Raw genomic sequence first — 24,668 nt, 5'->3', positions numbered from 1 at the left:
TGAGATCACTTGGACTCGGGAAGGGGAACATCACACACTGGGGCCTATCATGGGGAGGGGGGAGGGAATGCATTGGGGAGTTATACATGATATAAATGATGAATTGATGGGTGCTGACGAGTTGATGGGTGCAGCATACCAACATGGCACAAGTATACATATGTAACAAACCTTCACGTTATGCACATGTACCCTAGAACTTAAAGTATAATCAAAATAAATAAATTAATTAAAAAAAAAAGCTTGAAATCAAATAGCTGCAGGATTGGAGTCAATATTTTAGTAGGTGACAGTTAATGAAAATGTAGATTAGATAAACTACATCTATTACAACCAACAGCAATGAGCTTTTCATGAGCTAAAAGAAAAACTCACGTCAGCCCTAGCCCTGAGGCTACCTGACCTGACAAAACTCTTTACATTCTCTGTGTCAGAAAGAGAAAAAATGGCAGTTGGAGTTTTAACCCAGACTGTGGGGCCTGGCCAAGGCCAGTGGCCTATCTCTCAAAACAACTAGACAAGGTTTCCAAAGGCCGGCCCCCAGGTCTAAGGGCCCTAGCAGCAAAGGCCCTGTTAGCACAAGAAGCAGATAAACTAACCCTTAGGCAAAACCTGAATATAAAGCCCCCCCCATGCTGTGGTAACTTTAATAAATACCAAAGGACATCATTGGTTAACAAAGGCTAGCTTAACCAAGTACCAAAGCTTGCTATGTGAAAATCTCCACATAACCATTGAAGTTTGCAACACCCTAAACCCCACCACTTGCTCCCAGTATCAGAGAGCCCAGTTGAACATAACTGTGTAGAGGTGTTGGATTCAGTTTATTCTAGCAGGCCCAACCTCTGAGACCATCCTTAAACATCAGTAGACTGTGAGCGGTACGTGGACAGGAGCAGCTTCGCCAACCCCTGCAAAGTGACTCTGAAGACGACGACAAGCCCTGCTCCAGTCACACCCGGGAGCTGACTGGTCCACGCATGGCCAAAGCATGAGGAAACTCATCGCAGGACTCATTTTCCTTAAAATTTGGACTTGTACAGTAAGGACTTCAACTGACCTTCCTCAGACTGAGGACTGTTCCCAGTGTATATATCAAGTCACTGAGGTAGGACCAAAGGTTGCTAAGGTCCTATTATTTTACGGTTATTGTAAGTGTACTGGAACTCTAAAAAGAACTTGTTTGTATAATGTTATTCTATACAAGGTATGTAGCCCAGGAAATGACCAATCTGATGTGTGTTATGACACATCTGAGCCTCCCATGACCACAGTTTTTTAAAACAAGATTAAGAACTGAAGACTGGTAGGGGCTCATAAATGATACGAGTAAAGTGTTAGCCAAAATAGAAAAAAAAGGGTGCCCAAACAAGTCACCTTAAAACTTGATGTCTGTGCTGTCATTAATAGTAATAAGTTAGGAATAAGGTGTAGTTCTCTTAATTAGAAAAGAGGCTATATGGCAGAAAATAAGTACATCTGTCATAAATTAGGACTGTGTGGAAATAAATGTAAATACTGGTCTTGTGTCATTTAGGCCACTTGGAAAAAACAAATGATGAGAAGGATCCAGTCCACCTTTGGAAAGGAAAAAATGGCCCTTCTTGTACTAAGGGTCAATGTAACCCCTTAGAGCTAGTAATAACCAATCCTTTTGATCCTCGCTGGAAAAAAGAGGAGCGTGTGACCTTAGGAATCGATGGGGCCAGACTGGATCCTCGAGTAAATATCTTGGTTCGAGGAGAAGTTTACAAACGCTCTCCTGAGCCAGTGTTTCAAACTCTCTATGATGAACTAAATGTGCCAGTACCAGAAATTCCAGGAAAAACAAGAAATTTGTTTTTGCAATTAGCCAAGCATGTAGCACAGTCTCTCAATGTCACTTCATGTTATGTATGTGGAGGAACTGTAATAAGAGATCAGTGGCCATAGGAAGCCTGAGAATTAGTACCTACAGACCCAGTTCCTGATGAATTCCTGGCTCAAAAGAATCACCCTGATAATTTCTGGGTCCTAAAAGCCTCAATTATAGGACAATATTGCACAGCTAGAGAAGAAAAAGAATTCACTCACCCCGTAGGATGACTCCGTTGTCTGGGACAGAAACTGTATAATGGTAGCACAGAAACAGTCACTTGGTGGAGTTCAAATCACATAGAGAGGAATCCATTTAGCAAATTCCCAAAGTCGCAAACTGTGTGGACCCACCCGGAGTCCCACCGGGACTGGTCAGTCCCCACTGGATTATACTGGATATGTGGGCATAGAGCTTACGCCAAATTACCTGATCAGTGGGCGGGTAGTTGTGTTATTCGCACTATTAAACCATCTTTCTTCCTACAGCCCATAAAAACAGGCAAACTCCTGGGCTTCCCTGTCTATGCTTGCCGTGAAAAAAGAAGCATAGCTGTAAGAAATTGAAAAAATGATAAATGGCCCCGAGAGAATCATACAATATTATAGGCCTGCTACTTAGGCACAAGACGGCTCGTGGGGATACCGGACCCCCATTTACACGATCAACCGAATCATACGGTTACAAGCTGTCTTAGAAATAATCACTAATAAAACCGGCAGAGCCTTGACTATTCTGTCCCGGCAGGAAACTCAGATGAGAAATGCTATCTATCAAAATAGATCAGCTCTTGACTACTTGCTAGCAGCTGAAGGAGAGATCAGTAGGAAATTTAACCTTACTAATTGCTGCCTACACATAGATAATCAAGGGCAAGTAGTTGAAGACACGGTTAGAGATACGACAAAACTAGCACACGTGCCCATGCAAGTGTGGCATAGATTTGATCCTGGGACCATGTTTAGAAAATGGCTCCCGGTGCTAGGAGGATTTAAAACTCTTCTAATAAGAGTTATAATAGTAATAGAACCTGCTTACTGCTGCCTTGTTTGCTACCTGTACTTCTTCGAATGATAAAAAGCTTCATCGCTACCTTAGTTCACCAAAATGCTTCAGCACAAGTGTACTAAATGAATCACTATTGATCTGTCTTGCAAGAAGACATGGGTAGTGAAAATGAAAGTGAGAACTCCCACTAATAAAATGAGTGAGAGTCTCAAAAGGGGGGAATAAGGGAGGAGACCACCCCTCATATCGTCTTATGCCCAATTTCTGCTTCCAAAGAAAGAAAAAGTAAAAACTAAAAGGCAGAAATGAAATCCACAGGCAGACAGCCCGGCACGGCACCCTGGGCCTGGTAGTTAAAGATCGACCCCTGACCTAATTGGTTCTGTTACCTGTAGATTACAGACGTTGTATAGAAATGCACTGTGAAAATCCCTATCTTGTTTTGTTCCAATCTAATTACCGGGGCATGCAGCCCCCAGTCACATACCCCCTGCTTGCTTAATCAATCACGACCCTCTCACATGCACCCCCTTAGAGTTGTGAGCCCTTAAAAGGGACAGGAATTGCTCACTTGAGGAGCTCGGCTCTTGAAAGAGAAGTCTTGCCAATGTCCCCGGCTGAATAAACCCCTTCCTTCTTTAACTCGGTGTCTGAGTTTTGTCTGTGGCTCGTCCTGCTATATTCCCATTTGTTTTTAAAATAGACTTTGTTTTTTAGAGCAGTTTTGGAATCACAGCAAAACTGGGCAGAAGGTACAAAGGCTTCCCATATACCCATCCCCCAACAGACTTCCCCACAGAGTGGTAAGTTTGTTACAATCAACTTACACTGACACATAATTATCACCCAAAGTCCATAGTTAACATTAGGGCTCACTCTGTGTTGTGCATTCTGTAGGTTTAGAAAAGGTACAATGATACTATAGTATCATGCAGAGTGGTTTCACTGCTCTAAAAATCCTCTGTGCTCCAACTATTAATCTCTCCCTCTCCTTGAAACCCTGGGAACCACTGCTTTTTTTTTTTTTTTATACTTTAAGTTCTAGGGTTCATGTGCACAACCTGCAGGTTTGATACATAGGTATACATGTGCTATGTTGGAACCACTGATCTTTTTACTGTCTCCATGGTTTTGTCTTTTCCAGAATGTCACAGGGTTGGAATCACAGAGTAGGTAGCCTTTTCAGACTGGCTTCTTTCATTGGATAATGTTCATTTAAGGCTCCTCCATATCTTTTCATGGCTTAATAGCTTGTTTCTTTTTAGCACTGAATAATATTCCATAGTCTGGATATATCACAGTTTATCCACTCACCTATTGAAGCACATCTTGGTTGCTTCCAAGTTTAAGCGATGATGAATACAACTACTATACACATTCATGCGCAGATTTCTGTGTAGACCTAAGTTTTCTGCTCATCTGAGTAAATACCAAGTAGCACAACTGCTGATTGTATAGCAAGCATGTATTCAGTTCTGTATATTATTTCTGTTTATAGATGAGGAAACTAAGACAAAGAGAAGTCAGATAATTTGCCTAAAGTTACACAGTTACTAAGCACAAGAACTGGAATTTGAATTCCCACGGTTCAGCTCCAGAGTTTGTGCTCTTAAGGACTACACATATAGTTTCTGAACAATAAAGACCTATTAAATAATAAAATTTAAACACATAGAGTTTTAAATATTTAATTGGCTTTTATTCATGATTCACGAACTAGGCAACATAATATTCACTCTACAAAATAGAAAGGAGCTCTACTGGGTGTGGCAGGACAATTGGCTTTTTATAAGGCAGCTGCAGCAGGAACAGGGAAACAGCCCAGTACAAAGAGCAGACTGGGTATTCTCTGGTTACTTTCCTTGTATGAGTTTAAGCAGTGACTTCCTTATGCTGGCCAGGTTGACTGGGCCCCTTCCGACTGGATGCTGCAAATCTCCTGTTTTGTTTTGTTTTTTCCTAGAAAACTGGCCCATTTGTGGATTTCCTGTTGGTTTGTGTTTTAAGTTTTAGTTTAATTATGTGGCATGTAGCACGAATGACTCCATTTTGATTTGGTCTATTAGGGTCTAGTGCAGAAACTTGGTCCAAATCAATGGGCTCACATAAATTTTATTTACTAAATCTGTTTTCCTTTGTGCAGATATTAATAATTTACTGATTTTTTAATCCAAATTTTCATTCACTGTTATCTCAAAGAAAATTTCAGGAACATGGCCCCTTTATACATTTTAGCCTCCTATCTCCTAACAGAAACATGAATGCTAGTCTAAATGTAAGATTATAAAATCCAAACACATTTCAATAGAGGAGTTGGCACGTATTAGCTTTGTGATCTTAGGCACATTTATTAATATCTCTGAGACTTACTACCTACCCTACTGGATCATTGTAAAGATGACCCGAGAATGTATATGCAGACCTAATTCCGTCCCCAACATGTAAGTCAGTCTATTCTCAATACAGCAGCTACAGTAATCCTGTGAACGTCAGTCATGTTACCCCTCTCTTCAAAACCCTCCACATCACCCTAATTAAAATTTAAATCACTCCCCCATTTCATTTTTCTCTACAGGACTTATGACATCTAACACATTATATACTTTATTTATTTGTCCTGTCTATTGTCTGCCTTCTCCTACTGGGATGTAAGCTCCATGAGGGAATAGATTTTTTTTTTTTGTCTGCTTTGTCAACTGGTTTATCTCCAAAGTCTAGAACAGGACCTGGCACATAGTGGTACTCAGTATTTGTTGGATGTATACATGAATAAACATTCAATAAAAGGCAGCTGCCACCACCACCACCAACACTTTTATCACTTAATCTCTCTGAATGCCAGCTTTTTCATCTGTAAGGTAGGAACAGTAATCTTGCCTTACCCATCTCAGGGTTACTGCTAAGAACATATATAATTACGTGGCAGCACTACACAAACACAAGGAATAGCATTATTCTTATTTAGTCTTCCTGATCACATTTATCTCTCTAACTTCCTGCCCATTTTCTATGTGACAGATTTGTGTTCCAGTTCCCTGAGGGTTAGATTTGTTTTCTTCTCAGCAGAAGGTACAGAGGCTTGATACAGATGCACGATAGCAGTAACTTCTACCCTCAGCCCACATTTTCTCTCCTTTAGGATGCCTTCCCTAGTATCAATTACATATTTTACCCACATCCCTCATCACGTAGGGCTGAGTGAAGATTTACTGTATGTTGGTTTATGTGGCTCAAATACTATAAAAACAGCCTCCTAATACCACTGTAGTAATTTCTTCTTGAGGAATTAAAGCACTGCTTATGATTCCTTATGTAGTAAAATTAAACAAAAATAGATTTCCTTTAAACTGAAATGTTCTCACCTCTGAATTTATAAACTAAAAAAAAATGACATGACTATACAAAATTCCTTTTCTTTTCAAATCACCCCAGAGGAAGCTAGGTAACATTAAAAAAAAAAAGTTTTCTTTTTTCAGATCCCTCAACATTTCTGATACGGTTAGTCCTGGGGAAAGGAGTGAGAGCCACCTAGAAACGTGTTGTCTCTGGCAGAGTTTACTACACTATTACCTTCACTGGCTTTGTGATTTCACACCTCAGATACACCCTAGAGAAGTCTCCAAGGCTCTCAGGAGACCAATCACAGACTGGGGGAAAACAACAGTTCAGCAGGAACCCTGCTATTTCATCGTTTAAAGAAATAGGCTATTTGATTTGGATTCGTCAGAAAACACATTATAATAAAGAATGGGCAAGATGTTAACTATAGATGAAGCTGGTTTTTACAACCAACGTTTCTATATTTCCCATCCTTTTTCCCACAAGCAGCCACAGGTGGCTTATTTGATTGAAACTTATTCCCATAGGTTCAATCAACCTCAAATCAAAGATACTACCAAAGATGCTTCTAAGCTCATTGAAAGGCCAACAATTCCTAATTAAACCCATCAGATCACCTGGATGACTTTCTTAAAATCCCAAACTGCTGGGCACTCCCCTCTAGAGTTTGCACTCAGTAGTTTTAAAGTGGAACTGAGAATTCTGCATTTCTAACTCATTTCCATGTGATGCTGATGCTTTTAGAACCACTGCACTAGGTAAGCGGTTTGCATTTACCTAACAGCAAGTATTCATATTCATATAGGTTCCTGTGAAGATATGTTTCCTGGGTTCTATTTAGTTGTCAAACATTATAAACCTTCTTTTTACAGTTCCTGAGCCAACCTTCACAAAATCATGAAATACAGCAAGAAGACCTACATCATCAACCAGATCTAGAAACAAGCTCATATTCCTGGATGAGACCTGGCTACCAAAATTCTGTTTTAGGACAAACACATCACTTGAAATCTGAGCACTGCTATACAGGTGGTATCAACAAGATCAAAGACCCTCCAAATATCAGACACTTTTTAGTGAAGTACCAGATACCACAGTTTGGACCCCATAATGTGACTTTATAATCAATACATGTTCATTATCTGAATATCCCTATTAATAAATATATAAATATTGTAGATACATAATTATGTTTACCTTTAAATACATCTTTTGTGAAACTGCTTGAAATTTTTTTCAATTGATAATTTCAGGCTAGTTGCAGTGGCTCATGCCTGTAATCCCAATACTTTGGGAGGCTGACATGGGAGGATCGCTTGAGCCCAGGAATTTGAGATCAGCCTGAGCAACATAGTGAGACCCCCATCTCTACAAAAAATATAAAAAATTAGCCAGGTGTGATGGTGAGCACCTATAGTCCCTATAGTAGTAGTGAAAACTACTACTCGCGAGGCTGAGGCAGGAGGATCGCTTGAGTCTGGCAAGTTGAGGTTGTAGTCAGCCATGATCACACTACTGCACTCCAGCCTGGGCGACAGAGTGAGACCCTGTCTTAAAAAAGAATAATAACAATTTCAGATAGTTCAATAGAAAAAGCTCAAAATACTGAGTATAGCAGAGTTTGTTATTCACTTCATCCCTATTTATATACAGACTAGGAAGGATAACAAGATTTTCTACCTCTTCAACTTGTGAACTATTTCTCTATTTTTCTAATACTTATTCTGTAAACCTATTTCGTGTGTCTGGGAGGCAAGCCTGGGTGTCTAAAAACACAGGCAGGTGTGTAGCTCTTGGGAATTCACAGGCTTAGATCAGATCATCCATAGCAAGATATATAAGACATCTCATTTAGGCAGTGATTTAACTCATAGATTAGCCTTCCCTTCCTCCTGAGACTCTGGAGAAAAGACTGTTAGAGAAATTTTATAAAGAATAAGCCCATAGAGCAAGAAACAGGAGTTGGTTATCCAAGAACCTGTGCTCTCAGTAAGCTTTTGGAAGACAGAAAGCACATGAAAGTGAAGGGGCAACTAAAACTAAGGGTGGAAGTTATGGCCCTAGTATAGATGACTGCATCTCATCAGAAAAGATGGAAGCCAGAGAGAGTGAGATGACTATTTCTTCAATTTTGAAAGAAAGTGATGGTCAGTCAATAATTCTATAACCAGTTAAACTCTCCTTCAAAAATGAAGGAGAGCCACGGGTGCAGTGGCTCACGCCTGTAATTCCAGCACTTTGGGAGGGTGAGACAGGTGGATTACCTGAGGTCAGGAGTTTGAGACCAGCATGACCAACACAGTGAAACCCCGTCTCTACTAAAAATCCAAAAAAATTAGCCGGGTGTGGCGGCACATGCCTGTAGTCCCAGCTACTTGGGAGGCTGAGGCAGGAGAATTGCTTGAACCTGGGAGGTGGAGGTTGCAGTGAGTTGAGACCGTGCCACTGCACTCCAGCCTGGGCGACAAGAGAGAAAATCTGCCCCTTCCCCCAAAAAGGAGAAATTAAAACATCTTGAGATCAAAACAAAATAAAACCTGAGAGAATTTGTTGCTAGCAGACCTGCCCTAGAAGAAATAGTAAAGGGAATCCCTCAGGCTGAAATGAAAAAAAACAGTACATTGTGATTCTCAGATCCAAAGAAATAAAGAACACCAATAAAGATAACTAAATAGATATTATAAAAATACATATATGTAGCTTTTTTCTTGACCTGTTTTAAAAGACACCTGCATAAAGCAATAATTATAAAAATGAGTCAATGAGCTTATAATATATAAAGATGTAATTTGTATTTTATGACAATGGTACAAAAGAGGTAGAAGTGAATGAAAACACACTAAAGGAAAAGCTTTTGCATACTATTGAAATTAAGTATCCATCTGAAATAGACTGTTTTAAATTAAGATGCCAATTGTAATCCCCAGAGGAAACACTAAAAACTAACTCAAAAAATACAGAAAAGAAACAAGGGATTTGAAAAGGCATAATAAAAAATACCTAAGATAAAAGAAGGCAGGAATCGAGAAATAAAGGAACACAAAAGACATAAGCTATAAAAAAAGGTAGGCAAATAAATCCTAACTCATCAGTAATTACATTAAATGAAAATGGATTACATATCCCAATCAAAAAGCAGAGCCTGGCAGAATGGATTAAAAAAATGATCCAACTATATGTTATTGATAAGAGACACATTTTAGATTTAGACAGGAATAGACTAAAAGTAAAAAGATGGAAACAGATATACCATGCAAGAAGTAATCAAAATTGTGCTGATATTGCAATATTAATATCACACAAAATACTGTTTAAGACAAAAATTGTTTTGAGACAACAGGACACTTTATCATGCTGAGAGTCAATTAATAAGGAAGATATAATAATTACTAACATTGTGCACCTAAGAACAGAGTCCCAAAAGACATAAAATAAAAACTTACAAAATTGATGGGAGAAATAGACAATTCAACAATAGTTGGAGACTTCAATACCCTATTTTCAGTAATGGATGGAAAAACAAAACAGAAGATCAACAAGAAAACAGAAGAACACAATGAATTATCTAACCCTAAGTGATGCTGTGGAGACAAAAGTAATTCCATCTTGGATGCTAGTCCACCATATTGACTTCTGACTCGCCCCAGTTCTGTGAATGCCTCCTAATTCCCACTTTATTTACTATCCCTAGTGTAAGAACATCTACTCCTGCTTTTAGATCAAAGCAACCTTGATGTTATCACATCAAGGTTCATTTAGCATTCTTTTAGCATTTAGCATCAATAATGCATTTAGCATTCTTGACTATTCTGGAGGGTTGCCTTTGTTTTGCTAGAGCATGTATACCCTTTCCCTATGGTATGTAAGCCTTGGGTCTGGGGAGTAACAGTACAGATATCCACCTGTCTTCTGGCCACCAAAGACCACACTTCTATAAGTTCCCTCAATAAATCCACCAATACCAACAAACTGGATCTGTCTGCCTCCTTCTCTGGTTTCTCAGCTCTTTCAGCATTTGGGGGTCATTTTGCATAGTTAGTACTTCTGCAGAACAGACATCTAAAGAAAATTCCAGACCCAACAACAGCAGAATATACACTCAGTGCACATGGAACATTCTCCAAGGTAGACCATATGCCCATATGCCAGGCCATAAAACAAGCCTCAATACATTAAAAAAGAATGAAATCACAACATATGCTCTCTTATCATAATGAAATTAAATTAAAATTCAACAACATAGAGAAAATGTGGAAAAGTCACAAATATATACCAGTTAAACAATATTTAAACACATCTTTAAATAACTAATGGGTGAAGGTCAAAGAAAAACATACAGTGGAAAATATAAAATACTTTGAGTTGCCTGAAAACAAACATACACAATACCAAAACTTAGGGAATGAAGTTATGGCAGTACACAGAGGGAAATTTATAGCTACAAGTGCATACGAGAAAAGAAGAAAGATCTCAATCAATAACCCAACCTTCCACCTTAAGTAACTGGAAAAAGAACAGCAAAATAAACCCTCATACAAGCAAAAGGTAGGAGGAGGTATGCTTGAATGTATACCCCAAAGTTCCTGTGTTGGAAACTTAATCTCTAATGCAACAGTGTTGAGAGACGGGACCTTTAATAGGTCTCTAAGAGGACCTTTACGAGGCTTTGCCCTCATAAATGGATTAGTGCTGTTATCAGAAGAGTGAGTTCCTAATAAAAGGATGAGTTCGACCCCTTTCTTTTCTAACACACATGCTTTTATGCCCTTCTGCCTTCTGCCATTGGTGATGCAGCAAGAAGGCCCTCATCACATATGGGCCTCTTAACCTTGAACTTCTTAACCTTGAACTTCCTAGTCTGTGTTGTGTTGCAATAACAATACCACACACTGGGACATTTCTAGAGAAAAGTGACTTTTCTTTAGAAATGTCCCAGTGTGTGGTATTGTTATTGCAACACAACACAGACTAGGAAAGTGGGAAATAAAAAAGATTAAGGTGGCAATAAATAAAATAGTAAAATGTAAAACAATAGAGAACATCAATGAAACCAAAAGTTGTTTCTTTGAAAAGAGAAACAAAATGGATAACTTTTTAGTTAAGACTGTCCAATGAAAAGAGAAGACTCAAATTGCTAAATCAGAAATGAAGGAGGGAATGTTATAACCAAATACAGTAATGAAAAGAATTATAAGAAAATACTGTGATGAAAAGTATGCAGATAAACAGGTAATGAAGGTAAAATAAATTCCTGTAAAGGTACAAAATATCAAAAAATGCCTCAAGAGGAAATAGAAAATCTGAATAAACCCCTAACAAGTAAAGAAATTGAACTACTATTTCAAAACCTTTCCGCAAAGAAAAGCCAGGCTTCACTGATGAGTTCTATCAAACATTTAGAAAAGAATTAACACCAATCCTTCTCAAACTCTTTCAAAAAAAGGAGAGGAGCAAACATGTTAGAATGCAATCAGTGAGCACAGTATTACACTGATACCAAAATGAGAAAAAGATATCACAAGAAAACCAAAGATCAATCTTATATGAATATAGATGCAAATATCCTAAAAAAAAATTAGCAAACTGAATCCAACAACATAAAAAAAGAATATTCACCATGACCAACTTGTATTTATTTCAGGAATGCAAGGTTGGTTTAACATTCAAAAATCAATTAATGTAATACCTCATATTAATAGAATAAATGTCAAAAACCACATGACTATCTCAATAGAGAAAAAGCATCTGGGAAAATCTGTCTTCTCAGGATAAAAATACTCAATAAACTAAGTTTATAAACAAATTTCCTCAGCCTGATAAAGAGCATCTTTGAAAAACCCACAATTAACATCACACCTGACGGTGAAAAACTTAGGGCTTCCCACCTAAGATCAGAAATAAGAATATATACTCTCATTAGCATTATTCAACATTGTAATGGAGGTTCCAGCCAGTGTAATAATGTAAGAAAAGGAAATAAAAGGTTTCCATATTGAAAAGGAAGAAGTAAAACCATTTATTTTTGCAAATGATGTGAACCTGTATATAGAAAATTCTAAGGAATCCACTTAAAAAACTATTAGAACCAATAAGTTCAGCAAGGTGACAGAATACAAGATTGATATATAAAAACAATAATACTTCTATGAGTTTAAACTAAATTTTGACTGCATTTCTGTAAGAAAAAGATGTATTTTTTCAAGTTGAGGCAGTTCTATTTTATTCTTTCATTTTCTGAGAGTTTTAAAAAAATAATGAATGGGTGTCAAGGTATGCCAATTTTTTTTTCAGCACCAATTGATAATATCCTGTAACTTTTTTCTTTAGCTTATGATGGTGGTTATACTGCCTAAACTTCAAATACTGGACCAGTTTTGCATTCCCTCTCAACAAGGCTCAAGGTGTGGCTCACAAAGTTTGATAGGTTGGGTTTTCATTCAAAGTATTGTTTATCTCTCTGCAGACACATATGTCCACTCTTACTACTTCTGTTCAACATAGTATTAAGTTCTAGCCCGAGCAATAATGCAAGAAAAATAAATCTAAGGCTTCCATATTGAAAACAAAGACGTAAAATTAGGTTTACCCAGAGATGTCATGCTCAACTATGCAGAACATCCAGTGAAATCTGCAAAAAATCTACTAAAATAGTAAGCGAATTTAGCAAGGTTGTGGTAAACATGATCAATATATAAAAATTAATCACTTTATGTAATAGAGATGAATAATGCAATTGAAATTAAAAACACATTTGCAACAACATCAAAAAGTACGAACTATTTAGGCATACATCTGACAAAAGATATGAAAGGCTTGTAACACTGAAAACTATAAAATACTAAGAAAAATTGAAGAGGACCTAAATAAATAGCAAGATCTACTGTGTTCACAGTTCAGAAGACTACATGTTAAGACATCAGTTCTCTCCATCATAATTTGTAGATCACAATCCAACCAAAAATCCCACAAGGTTTTTTGTAGAAACGGACAAGCCAATTCTAAAACTTATATGGGCCGGGAGTGGTGGCTCACACCTGTAATCAAGAGCTTTGGGAGACCAAGGTAGAAGGACTGCTTGAGGCCAGGAGTCCAAGACAAGCTTGGCCAACATAGTGAGAGTCCCATCGCTACAAAAAATACAAATAAAAATTAGTAGGGTGTGGTGGTGTGTGCCTGTACTCCCAGCTACTTGGGAGGCTGAGGTGGGAAGACTTCTTGAGCCCAGGAGTTTGAAACTGAAGTGAGTTATGACTGCACCACTGCACTCTGCCTGTGCAACACAACAAGACTCTACCTCTATGAAAAAATACAAATAAAAATTAGCAGATTGTGGTGGTATGCACCTGTGGTCCAGGTACTTGGGAGGCTAAGCCAGGAGGCTGACGTTTGTGTCCAAGAGTTTGAAGATGCAGTGAGTTATGATTCTGCCACTGCACTCTAGCCTGGGCAACAGAGTGAGACCATGTCCCTATGAAAAATAAAAAATAAAATAAAACTTATATGGAAGTGCAAAGGAGCTACATTGGCCAAAAGAACTTTGAAAAAGTTGTCAGAACAACACTACCTGATTTCAAGCTACAATAATAAAACGAGTGAGGTAGTAGCTTAAAAACAGAGCAAAGGAACAATAGAACAAAAAACAATATACCTACATCCCCTGGACAAATAATTTTTGACAAAAACGTAAAGATAATGAGGTAGATAAAGTATGGTCTTTCCAACAAAGGGTGCTGGAACAACTGAAAATCCATATGGCAAAAACATGAGCCTCAATCTCTTATATCACATATAAAAATTAACTCAAAATTGATCATACATCCAATTGCAAGAACTAAAAAATACTAACTTCATTAATTCAAGGCAAAAACTAAAGGAGAAATAGATAAATCCACTATATATTTGTATTTATAGTTGAGGCTTCAACATCCTTCTCTCAGTAACTGATTAAGCAGGCAGAAAAATCAGTAAGGATAGAGATGACTTGAACAGCACTATCAACTAAGTTGATCTAATTTATATATATAGAACATTCCATCCAACAACAGAAGAGCACATGGAACAGTCACCAAGATAGAACACAATCTGGGACATAAAACACACCGGAACGAATGTAAAAGAAGAGAAATAATACAAACTATATTTTTAGACCGCACCAGAATTAAACTGAAATCAATAGCTGAAAGACAGTTGGGTAATTGGAAATATTTGAAAAATACCCAACACACTTCTAATTCTAAATAACACATAGGTTAAGAAGTCTGAAGAGAAATTTAAAAATATTTTGAATTAAGTAAAAGTTAAAGTGTATACATATATATCTTGCACAACAGTGTGAATGTACATAATAGCACTGAAATGTACACTTAAAATGGTTCAGATGATAAATTTTGTTATGTGTATTTTACAATCGAAAATAATTTTTAAAAACACAACATCAAAATTTATGGGATGCTGCTAAAGTAATGTTTAGAGAGAAACTTTTAGCAGTAAAAGCATATTTTAGAAAACAAGAAAGACCTAAGATCAATAACCTATGCTTCCTCCTTGGGAAACTAAGGAAAACTAATTTAAACCTAAAGCAAGAAAGAAGAAAATGACAGACCACTAACCAAGGAAAAAAAAAAAAAAAAGAGTGAAGGCACAAATTGCCAGTATCAAGAATAAAAGAGAGGTTAGCACTATTAATCCCATGCACAGCAAAAAGATAATAAAGGAATACTATGAGCAAATCTGTGCCTATAAATGTGATTATTTATATAAAATGGACCATTTCCTTCAAGTGCACAAACTACAAAAACTCCCTCAAGGGGATATAGATAATGAATAGTCCTACATCTGAAAAAGTCATAAAATTAGCAGTGAAATTAGAAAAGAAATTTCCCCAAAAAGGAAAACAACAGACTCAGATGGTTTCACTGGTGAATTCCACCAAACATTTAAGGAAGAAATAATACCAATTCTATAATCTCTCCCAGAAAGTAGAAGAGTAGGGATCACCTCCCAATTCATTCTGTAAGGCTAGCATTAACCTAATGCCAAAACTAGATAGAAGAATTTCCTCAACCTAATAAAGACTATTTTTAAAAAGTCACAGTTAATATCATACTTAACAGTGGGGGACTTGATGTTTCCCCCTTAAATCAGGAATGAGGCAAGATGTGCTCTCTCACCACTTCTATTCAACTTCATATTAAAAGTCCTAGCTAAGTATAACATGAAAAAAAGAGAAAGGTATACAGATTGGAAAGAAAGAAAGCTCTCTTTACTCACAGACAACGTAATTGTCTTTCATGGTTGTCTATGGATGCAGAAAACCCCAAAGACTCTACTGAATAACTCCCGCATAGGTAAGTTTCACAAGGCTGCAACATACAGTCATCCTCAGCAAACTGATGCAGGCCACATGTTCTCACTTATAAGTGGAAGCTGAACGATGAGAAAACATGGACACATAGAGGGGAAAAACATATATTGGGGCCTGTCGGGGGTTGGGGGAGGAAGAGCATCAGGAAGAACAGCTAATGCTGGGCTTAATACCTGGGTGATGGGTTGATCTGTGCAGCAAACTACCATAGCACACATTTACCTATGTAAAACACTTGCACATCCTGCACATAACCCTGGAACTTAAAGTAAATCTAAATAAATGAAGAAACACTTTGTGTTCTTGATTGAAAGATAACATAGTAAAGATGCTAATTCTCTCCAAGTTGATCTATAGGTGTAATAAAATTCATATTGAAATCTCAGCCAGGTATTTTGTAGACATAAACAAGCTTGTTCTAAAATTTATATAAAAAGGGAAAGGTGCTAGAATAGCCAATTCCATTCGGGAAAAGAAGAACAAAGTTGCAGGATTTACATGACCTGATTTCAAGACTTAATATAAAGCTACAACAATAAATATAGAGGGGTAAAACATTAGACACCTCAATTAATGGAACAGAATAGAGAGATTGGAAATAGATGCAGAAAAATATAGTCGACTAATTTTTGAAAAAGGTGCAAAGACAATCCAATGGAGAAAGAAAAGTTTTTTCAACAAATGATGCAAGACATCTGGATGTTTATATGAAATAAATTCAACCTCACTCACACCTTACATAAAAATTAACTCAAAATGTATCTTAGACCTAAATGTAAATGCAGAAACTATTAAACTTCTAGAAAAAAAATAGGAGAAAAGCTACATGATCTTTGGTTTGCTGATGAGTTTTTATTTTTCTGAGACAGGGTCTCACTCTGTCACCCAAGCTGCTGTGCAGTGGTGTGATCACGGCTCACTGCAGCCTTGACCTCGTGGGCTCAGGTGTTTTTCCCACCTCAGCCTCCTGAGCAGCTGGGACTATAGGCGCACACCACCACATCCAGCTAATTTATTGTATTTTTTGTAGAGATGGGGGGAGTCATTTTCAGAGATTTAGGTGTGGAGCAAAGAGGAAGAGTATACCCTATTTTATTCCCTTTATACATCTCTGTATTGTTTGAAATGTATAATTATTTTAAAATTATAAATAAAACTTTGATACTATATTTTAAATTTTCTACTAAAAAACGGGCACAGGATCTGAACAGACACCTTACTGAAAACATATAGATGGCAAATAAGTATGTGAAAAGATGCTCAGTATAGGGGATGTGCAAACTAAAACCATAATACGTACCATTACACATCTAACTAGCAATATCAAAGTACTGGCAAGGATGGAGAGTAACAGGAACTTTCCTTTATGAATCACAAATGAAGGACATTCGCAGTTCATCGGAGGAGGTCAAAATACCAACATTAACAGGAGTTAGGAAGAAGCTGATTCCAGCACTCATGGATGATTTGGAGAGGTTCAAGACTTCAGTGGAGGAAGTATCTGTACATGTAGTGTAAACAGCAAGAGAAGTAGAATTAGAAGTCGAGCTGAAAATATGACTAAATTGCTGCAATTTCATGATAAAACTTGAATGAATGAGGGACTGCTTTTTACGGATGAGTAAAGAAAGTGGTTTCTTGATAGAGAATCCACATCTAGTGAAGATGCTGCACTCTGATGAACTGAAAACAAAGGATTTAGAATATTCCTTGAACTTGGTTGATAAAGCAGTGGCAGGGTTTAAGAGGACTGACTCCAGTTTTGAAAGAAGTTCCACTGTGGGCAAAGTGCTATCAAACAGCATCACATGCTACAGAAAAATCTTTCATGAAAGAAGAGTCAACTGATGCAGTAAACGTCATTGTTATTTTAAGAAATGGTCACAGCCACCCCAGCTTTCAGCAGAAGTCTATCCTGATCAGTCAGCAGCCATCACCACTGAGGCAAGACCCTAAACCAAAAAAGATTACGACTCACTGGAGGCTCAGTTGATCCTGAGTATTTTTTGGCAATATTTTAAAATTAACATATATACATTTTTTAGACCTAATGCTACTGCACATTTAATAAATTACAGTCTAGTGAAAACCTAACTATTAGAGGCACTGGGGAACCAGAACATTTGTGTGACTTGCCTTATTGTGATATTGACTTTATTGTGGTGGTCTGGAACCAACCAGCAGTATCTCTGAGGCATGCTTGTATAATAAATGCATGACATGACATAATCTCACTGAAGGGGATGGGGAGGATGGAGTGTAAGAAACTTTGGAAATGAATGGAAATTGTAAGAGAAACCAACAACAACAAAAAGCCCTGTACATAAGCACCGTTCTGTAATTGGTTTTTATGGAAGTATGGGTTAATAGTTCTGATACTGCTGTACCTGTATACTGGAACTGAAAAAATAAGTAAAAGGATGGTGAATGGTAGGAGCCAGATTTCTCACTATGGACTGGGAGGTTATGGATAAATAAGGAGGAAAGGTTAGAATAAACCGTGTAGTTCTCAGTTAGATTCTAAGACATCAGGGTGAAATTCTCTTTGGCTTAATATAGACACTGATGAGTAAAAATAGAAATAAAAATATGTATGCATACACAAGTTAATATATATACATATATTTCCTACCTATGGTCACTGACAACGGCCTAAAAGCAACGGCACTCCAAGAGTGATGAGCATATCAGAGCAAATCTAGTTTCTAATACTATTTTCCAATAAAAGGAACCAGGGATCCTTGGTTGAAATGATTAATTTCAGGGCTAGAGCAGGGAATATACAAGATGAGTCTGGAGCATCATGTAGTGCCAGAAAAGTAGGGAAGTACTCAAAACACAGGGATGGATGAGAATGTCAAAAAGATGCAGAAGCAACTGAAAGAGCTCTCAATGGCAAAAGTGGAAACAATTTGAGTAACAAAATAAACAATGTAGTATTAAGTTAAAACTGGCCAGCAACAGAAGACCTAGAATTTAATAAAAACAGTTCAGTTTTATCTACATCTTTACAAATTTGAGGGATTTTTAAATTGATTTGTCTACACAGGAGGTCTACCATGGATCCAAGTAATAATCACTTAGAAAACAGAATTTAGAAGGTGTAGGCTAAAAGTACAATTATTCTACAATCTCTTTATAAGAATTTAAGCTATTAGGCCGGGCACGGTGGCTCACACCTGTAATCCCAGCACTTTGGGAGGCCAAGGCGGGTGGATCACGAGGTCAGGAGATTATAAGACTATCCTGGCTAACATGCTGAAATCCCATCTCTACTAAAAATACAAAAAATTAGCCAGGCGTGGTGGCAGGTGCTTGTAATCCCAGTTACTTGGGACGCTGAGGCAGGAGAATGGCATGAGCACAGAAGGCGGAGTTTGCAGTGAGCCGAGATTGCGCCACTGCACTCCACCCTGGGTGACAGAGCGAGACTCCATCTCAGAAAAAAAAAAAAAGAATTTAAGCTATTAAGGGCATTCACACTTTAAAAATCCACAAGCAATCAGCAGGACTCTGTTTTCCCTGTTTTGAACTATCTAAACAGCAGCATCACATGGAACAGAAGAATATGATCTAATGACAATACTTTCCCCATGTGCACTAGGCAATAAATGCAACTAATCACAGAGAGAAGAAAACCTTCCCTGTGGTCCTTGCTTGTTATCTCTGTTTTCAAAGAGCTTTTGCTCAAAGGAAAGAAAATACTGAACTAGAGTCAGTTGATTTGTACATGATAAGGCTGATTATGTTGGAGGCATAACAGAACTTTTGCAAAACAGGCATATAGAATGAAGGAAGATGTAGAGATCAGTCAGCACGGGGGCTGAAAATACTAACTCAACTATGAGGTAGAAAGAAAGAGATAGTCATCCAATAATAATATTCAACGGACATGGTGAAGGAGACCTTGTTCAGGTAGACCACTGATATAAAGTATCAGAAACATAAGAAGTGTTCAAGAAATAATAGTAATGATGACAGTGAATATTATAAATTACCCAAGTCAGGATGGTCAGCACCTAGGAGTCTTCAGGTAAAAGGAGTTAGAAAAGATATGTGTTGGCATTAGCTGCAGAACATTATCTTGGCAATGTATTAAAAATCAACTTTTTAATGGTAAAAATCGTAAAAATTTTTATAGTTTAAAGGAAGTAAAATATAAAATTGTGTACAAGTTTGTAAAAATAAATATACACAAACTGAAGCAGATTGACCAAAATACTAATGAAGGGAGTATGGCTGACTTTTTTCCTTTATGTTATTTATTCTATTATTATTATTTTGTTATTGTTACTACTCAAATGACTAAAACAAACTTTAAAAATTAGTTTTTACTAATACCTTTCACTAAAGACACATTTCAAAATCTTAATTGAGACTTAAGAGTTTAAGATAATTTCCTAATATTTTTTCACAAATTTAAACTCAGTGAGGAACATATTTTTTCACCATGTTAAATTCATTGACATTATTCAGTTTTACTGTTTAAGCATTTATTAAAAGCTGTAATTACTTTATTTGCTTACTATCTTTTTCTTATATAATTTCTTTTAGGTTAGGGACCTTGTTTGTCTTCTTTATAGTTATATTGTCTACATGTACCATACTGCCTGGCACATAATAAGTGTTAATAAATATCTGCTGAATTAACAAATGGATGATTTTGGTCACAGAGAGCAAAACCTGATAAGAAACTAGTCAATTTGCCCTTAGTTTTCTCAGCAAAGTTTTTTAAAAAGATGGCCCACTATATTTTTATGAAATTTTTAATGTCTCACATATAGTTAAGTGCTCCAGAAAATGCATCTTTTTGGAAATGAAAATGATCTTAAATATTACAGCAGGATAGGAACTCATAAGTTCACTCTGAAGAGAGTGAGAGAGGAAAAAAACCAATATTAATAGAATATAGTTGTGCTTAGCATTCTGCTAGGGCTTTACACATGCTGTCTCATATAAATGTCACAACCCTGGAGGCACCGTCCCCATTTTAAAGATTAGGAAAGTGAGAATCAGAGAGGAAGAACTGAGAGTCAGAGAGGACATCACCGGCCCAAGGTCACATAACTACAAAGTACTAGAATTGGGATTAGAACACCGGTTCTTCCTTAAACCCACTTTATTTCCCGTACCCCACGTTGCCACCACAGAAACCAGAAAAATGAAATACAACTTTTTCAGTAACAACACATTAGGTACATGAAACGATCCAGAGAATAACTGCAAAGAAATGTTTTGATTACTCAACTTCCATCATTTTTAGAAAAAGAAATATATAAGTAAATTACATAAAACATGATTCTGAAGAAACATTTCAATGTATACATTTTCACATCCTCTACACTGCTTAACTTAGAACAAAGAAAATGTTTGGACTTTGAGGCAGTTGTTGGTTTTGAAAAAGGACGTGCAGGCTGGGGATGGTGGCTCACAGCTGTAATCCCAGCACTTCAGGACTCCAAGGCGAGAGATTACTTGAGCCCAGGAGTTCAAGACCAGCTTGGGGAACATGGCGAAACCCCGTGTCTATAAAAAACACAAAAAAGTAGCTGGGCGTGGTGGCACACAGCAGTAATCCCACCTACTTGAGAAGCCGAGGTGGGAGGATTGCTTGAGCCTGGCAGGTTGAGGATGCAGTGAGCTGAGATTGCACCACTGCACTCCAGCCTGGGCACCAGAGCGAGACCCTGTTTCAAACTTAAAATAAACAAATAAATAAATAAAAAGAGAGACAGAAAGAAAAAGGATGTGCTTCTCAGGAAGGGGAACATCACACACATGGGCCTGTCATGGCGTGGGGGGACGGGGAGGGATAGTATTAGGAGATATACCTAATGTAAATGACAAGTCAATGGGTACAGCACACCATATGGCACATACATACATATGTAACAAACCTTCACGTTGTGCACATGTACCCTAGAACTTAAAGTATAACTAAAAAAAAAAAAAAAAAAAAAAGAAAAAAGATGTGCTTTTAAGAGAATTGTGAGGCCGGGTGTGGTGGTTTGTACCTGTAATCCCAGCACTATAGGAGGTCAAGGATTAATTTAAGCCCAGGAGTATGAGACCAGACTGGGCGACAGAGTGAGACTCTGTCTCAAAATAAATAAATAATAAAAGTTTAATAGTAACTTTCAAATAAATGCCTTGAACCTAGTTTTCAAGGAGGATCAGAATAGCACAGAAGGAAGCTCCTATTTAAAAAAGCACAGCAAAACTGTCAGGACTGTCTCAAAATGAAAGCTGTTCCACAGCAGAGGGTGCTGTCTCCTAAACCTTGGTTTTCTCCAACAAAAGATTTCCTTCCAAAGCTTGAATGGTCACTTGTCTGCAAAAGGAGATGGAATCTCTGTTTGGGAGGAGAAATTTGAGCCCCTTGGGTACAACCTCACGAAGCCTTTGGGGTTGGGTGGGAAATTAGACTAGAACAATTGTTCTTAAAATGGTCCCTGGGTCACCAATATGGGAATCATCTTAGAAGGGTGTGAAAATGCAGATCCTCCAGTCCTGTCCCTGATACTGAATCCTAATTTCTGGAGTGGGAGCTGAGATTTTTGCATTTTTAAAAAGCCACAAGGTGGAATTCTTGTGCACTAAGAGGTTTGGATACAACTGGACAAGCTGGGAACCAACAGGATGAGTGGGTGGTTTTGGAGCCATAAAGACTTGGATTTAAATCCCAGTTCTTCCATTTAATATTAATAGTTCTGACTGTGGCAAGTCACCCAAACCCTCTGGGCTTGTTTTCCCATACAGTAAATGAAATGACACTTTGTTGTGGAGATCAAATAAAACTGTGTGGGCATATTCATGTGTGTATACATGTATGTACCTGTACGTGTGTGTGTTAACAGTGCCTGGCAAGGAACTTTTATAAGATGACCTCTCGGAGTTTTCCAGCTCTCAGGCTATGAATGCTAGTATATTTGAATCCTTCCACATACACAACTATGGCAGGATCATCTGCTTATCCACCTCCCTAAAGCAGTGTTTCTCAACCTTTTCTTGATTTCCCTTCTCTTCTCCCAGGAGACGTTTTAGACATTTCATTTCCGAATCTGCCAACCCCATACAATTTCAACGCCATAGGTATAAGGTATATCTGCTTGTTTTGAGGCTCTTTGGAAGGTCACAAAGAACGGTAATATCTACGATGTTTTTGCCCCCCTAAGAACATAAGCAATATCAGCCATGTTGAGAATGCATGTCCGAGAGGTAAGTGACTTGGTCAAGGTCATGTGACTAATTTAGTGGCAGAATTAGATTTAAATTAGAGGTCACCAACTGGCAGACTAGAACCAGCTTATAAATGTCTTTTGTTTGGCTTCCAGTGTTTCTCTCTTTCTTTTTTTAATTGATTGTCAACATCTACAAATTAAGAGATTTCACATAAAAATCCCGACATTCAACTTTCTTATGAAAAATCTGAGATCGCTCTGAGCGGCTGTTGAGAGGCGCTCGCCATCCCAGAACGTGGGGGTTCTCCCAGCATCTCCCAGCCCGGTCCCTGCAGACATCTGAATGTGAGATCCTCAAATCCAAGACCTTTACACTTTAGTTTCAAGCTCATGACCCTCAATGATTTGCCTCCAACCACGCATCACTTAATAACTAGACGTTTAAAAAAACAAATCTGAAAGCGCCATACTGAGTGTGCGGCTAAACTAGCTGCAAATTCCGAACCTTTTCCCGCTCGGGATTCCAAGCCCTCGGCGCCGGCTGGGGTCAGCAGGACGCGCCGTCCGTGTCGCACGTCGTCTGCGGCCGGCGGCCCAGGGCGCGCCCGGCCCGGAGAGGCTGCCCCGCGGAGGGTCTGTGGGTAGCGGGCTCTAGGGCAGCCTCTGCGCACCCTCACGGCGCGGTACCGATCCCCGCTGCTCCCTACGCGCCCAGGAGGCAGAGGGGTCCGGGCCCCGCCCGCCGGACAGCGTCCTCCGGCGAGCGCCTAGGCTGCTCCCCGCGACGGGGCGCCCCTGCTGAGGCCGCGTCCCCTGCGCTGCCCTCAGCGCGCCCGCTCGCCCGCCAATGTCAGCCGCCGTACGCCTCACGTGACGTGTGCCGGCCAATGGCGGCCTGAAGCGGACCGTGACGAGAGCGGTGGCTCTCTGCATTTTCGAACAGGCGCGGGCGGTGAGGGAACCGTTAGGGACGCTGAGGGGATGGTGCGGGTGCGGAAAGGGGACCCTGGGTAGGCGGACGGCGCGAGGACGGCTAGGGGACGGCGCGGGCCAAGAAGGACGGCGGCGGAGCTGGCTCCACGAGCTCCCCGGCCGCAGGGTCGAGACGAGTGAAGGAGGAAGAGCCAAGAGAGCTCTGGAGCAGCGCGGACTGAACCAGACGTCTGGCCGCCTCTCTCCCGGCCTGCTTCCTGTGTTGTTCCCCCTGCTTCTCCCGGTTCTTTCGGCCCAACTCTTTCGGCATCGCGGCCCCAGGTGATTCAGAGAAATCCGAGGAGCAGAATCTGGGTGAGAGCAAGGCCCAGCAGTTTACAGAGTGGCTGACGGGGTTTGCCTGCGTGTAACAGAAACCCCCAGATTCCAGTGTCCTAAACCCACGAGGGGCTTTTCCCCTCTCTCATAGAAGAAAGTGGGAGGAAGGTACCCAAACTCGTTCGTCTCTGTCATCCGCACAGCCTCGCTTCCGTCCACAAATTTGCCTTATGGGCCAAAATAGTAGTTGGAGCTCCAGCCATCACATCCTTATTTTAGAAAGAGCGTTTCTGGAAGTCCCACACAAAGCCTTCTAACTACATCTTATAGACTCGAATTTAGCATCCTGACCTCGCAGAGCTGGGAACTATAATCTTAACTTGGCACATTGATGCCCTTAAAAATCTTCTTTCCAAAATGATGGGAGGAATGAATTTAATTAAGCAACTAGCAATCTCTGCTGCATCTTGTTTTTTCACCCTCGCATGTGGTCCTGTGTCTCACGGCTCAGTAGAAATAAGTCCTTCCCCTGCATGTGCAGAACAACTCACTAGGCAAATACATACTCTGTGGCAGACCCTATACTGGATACTTTACGTCTCTTTTCACATTTGATTCTTCTAGGTAGTCATTACTAGCCGCATGTTGCAGATGACACTAGAAGATAGAA

General features: G+C 38.9%; 1 protein-coding gene across 2 annotated transcripts in view; it reads right to left on the bottom strand.

The window, feature by feature from the left end:
- The window catches only part of PTPDC1 (protein tyrosine phosphatase domain containing 1), an 85,306-nt gene extending 61,714 nt beyond the window's left edge, over positions 1-23,592 (bottom strand). For both annotated transcript variants that reach the window (XM_011927474.1, XM_011927475.1), the window contains exon 1: positions 23,253-23,592. The gene's annotated coding sequence lies outside the window, so the exon portion shown is untranslated. The remainder of the gene's footprint in view (positions 1-23,252) is intronic.
- Between the last annotated feature and the right edge of the window lie 1,076 nt (positions 23,593-24,668).

Source organism: Colobus angolensis, unplaced genomic scaffold (assembly GCF_000951035.1).
Source record: "Colobus angolensis palliatus isolate OR3802 unplaced genomic scaffold, Cang.pa_1.0 Scaffold72, whole genome shotgun sequence".
In the NCBI taxonomy this organism is placed as follows: domain Eukaryota; kingdom Metazoa; phylum Chordata; class Mammalia; order Primates; family Cercopithecidae; genus Colobus; species Colobus angolensis.
The sequence above is the reverse complement of the archived record's forward strand: the minus strand, read 5'-3'. Positions and strand labels throughout refer to the sequence as shown.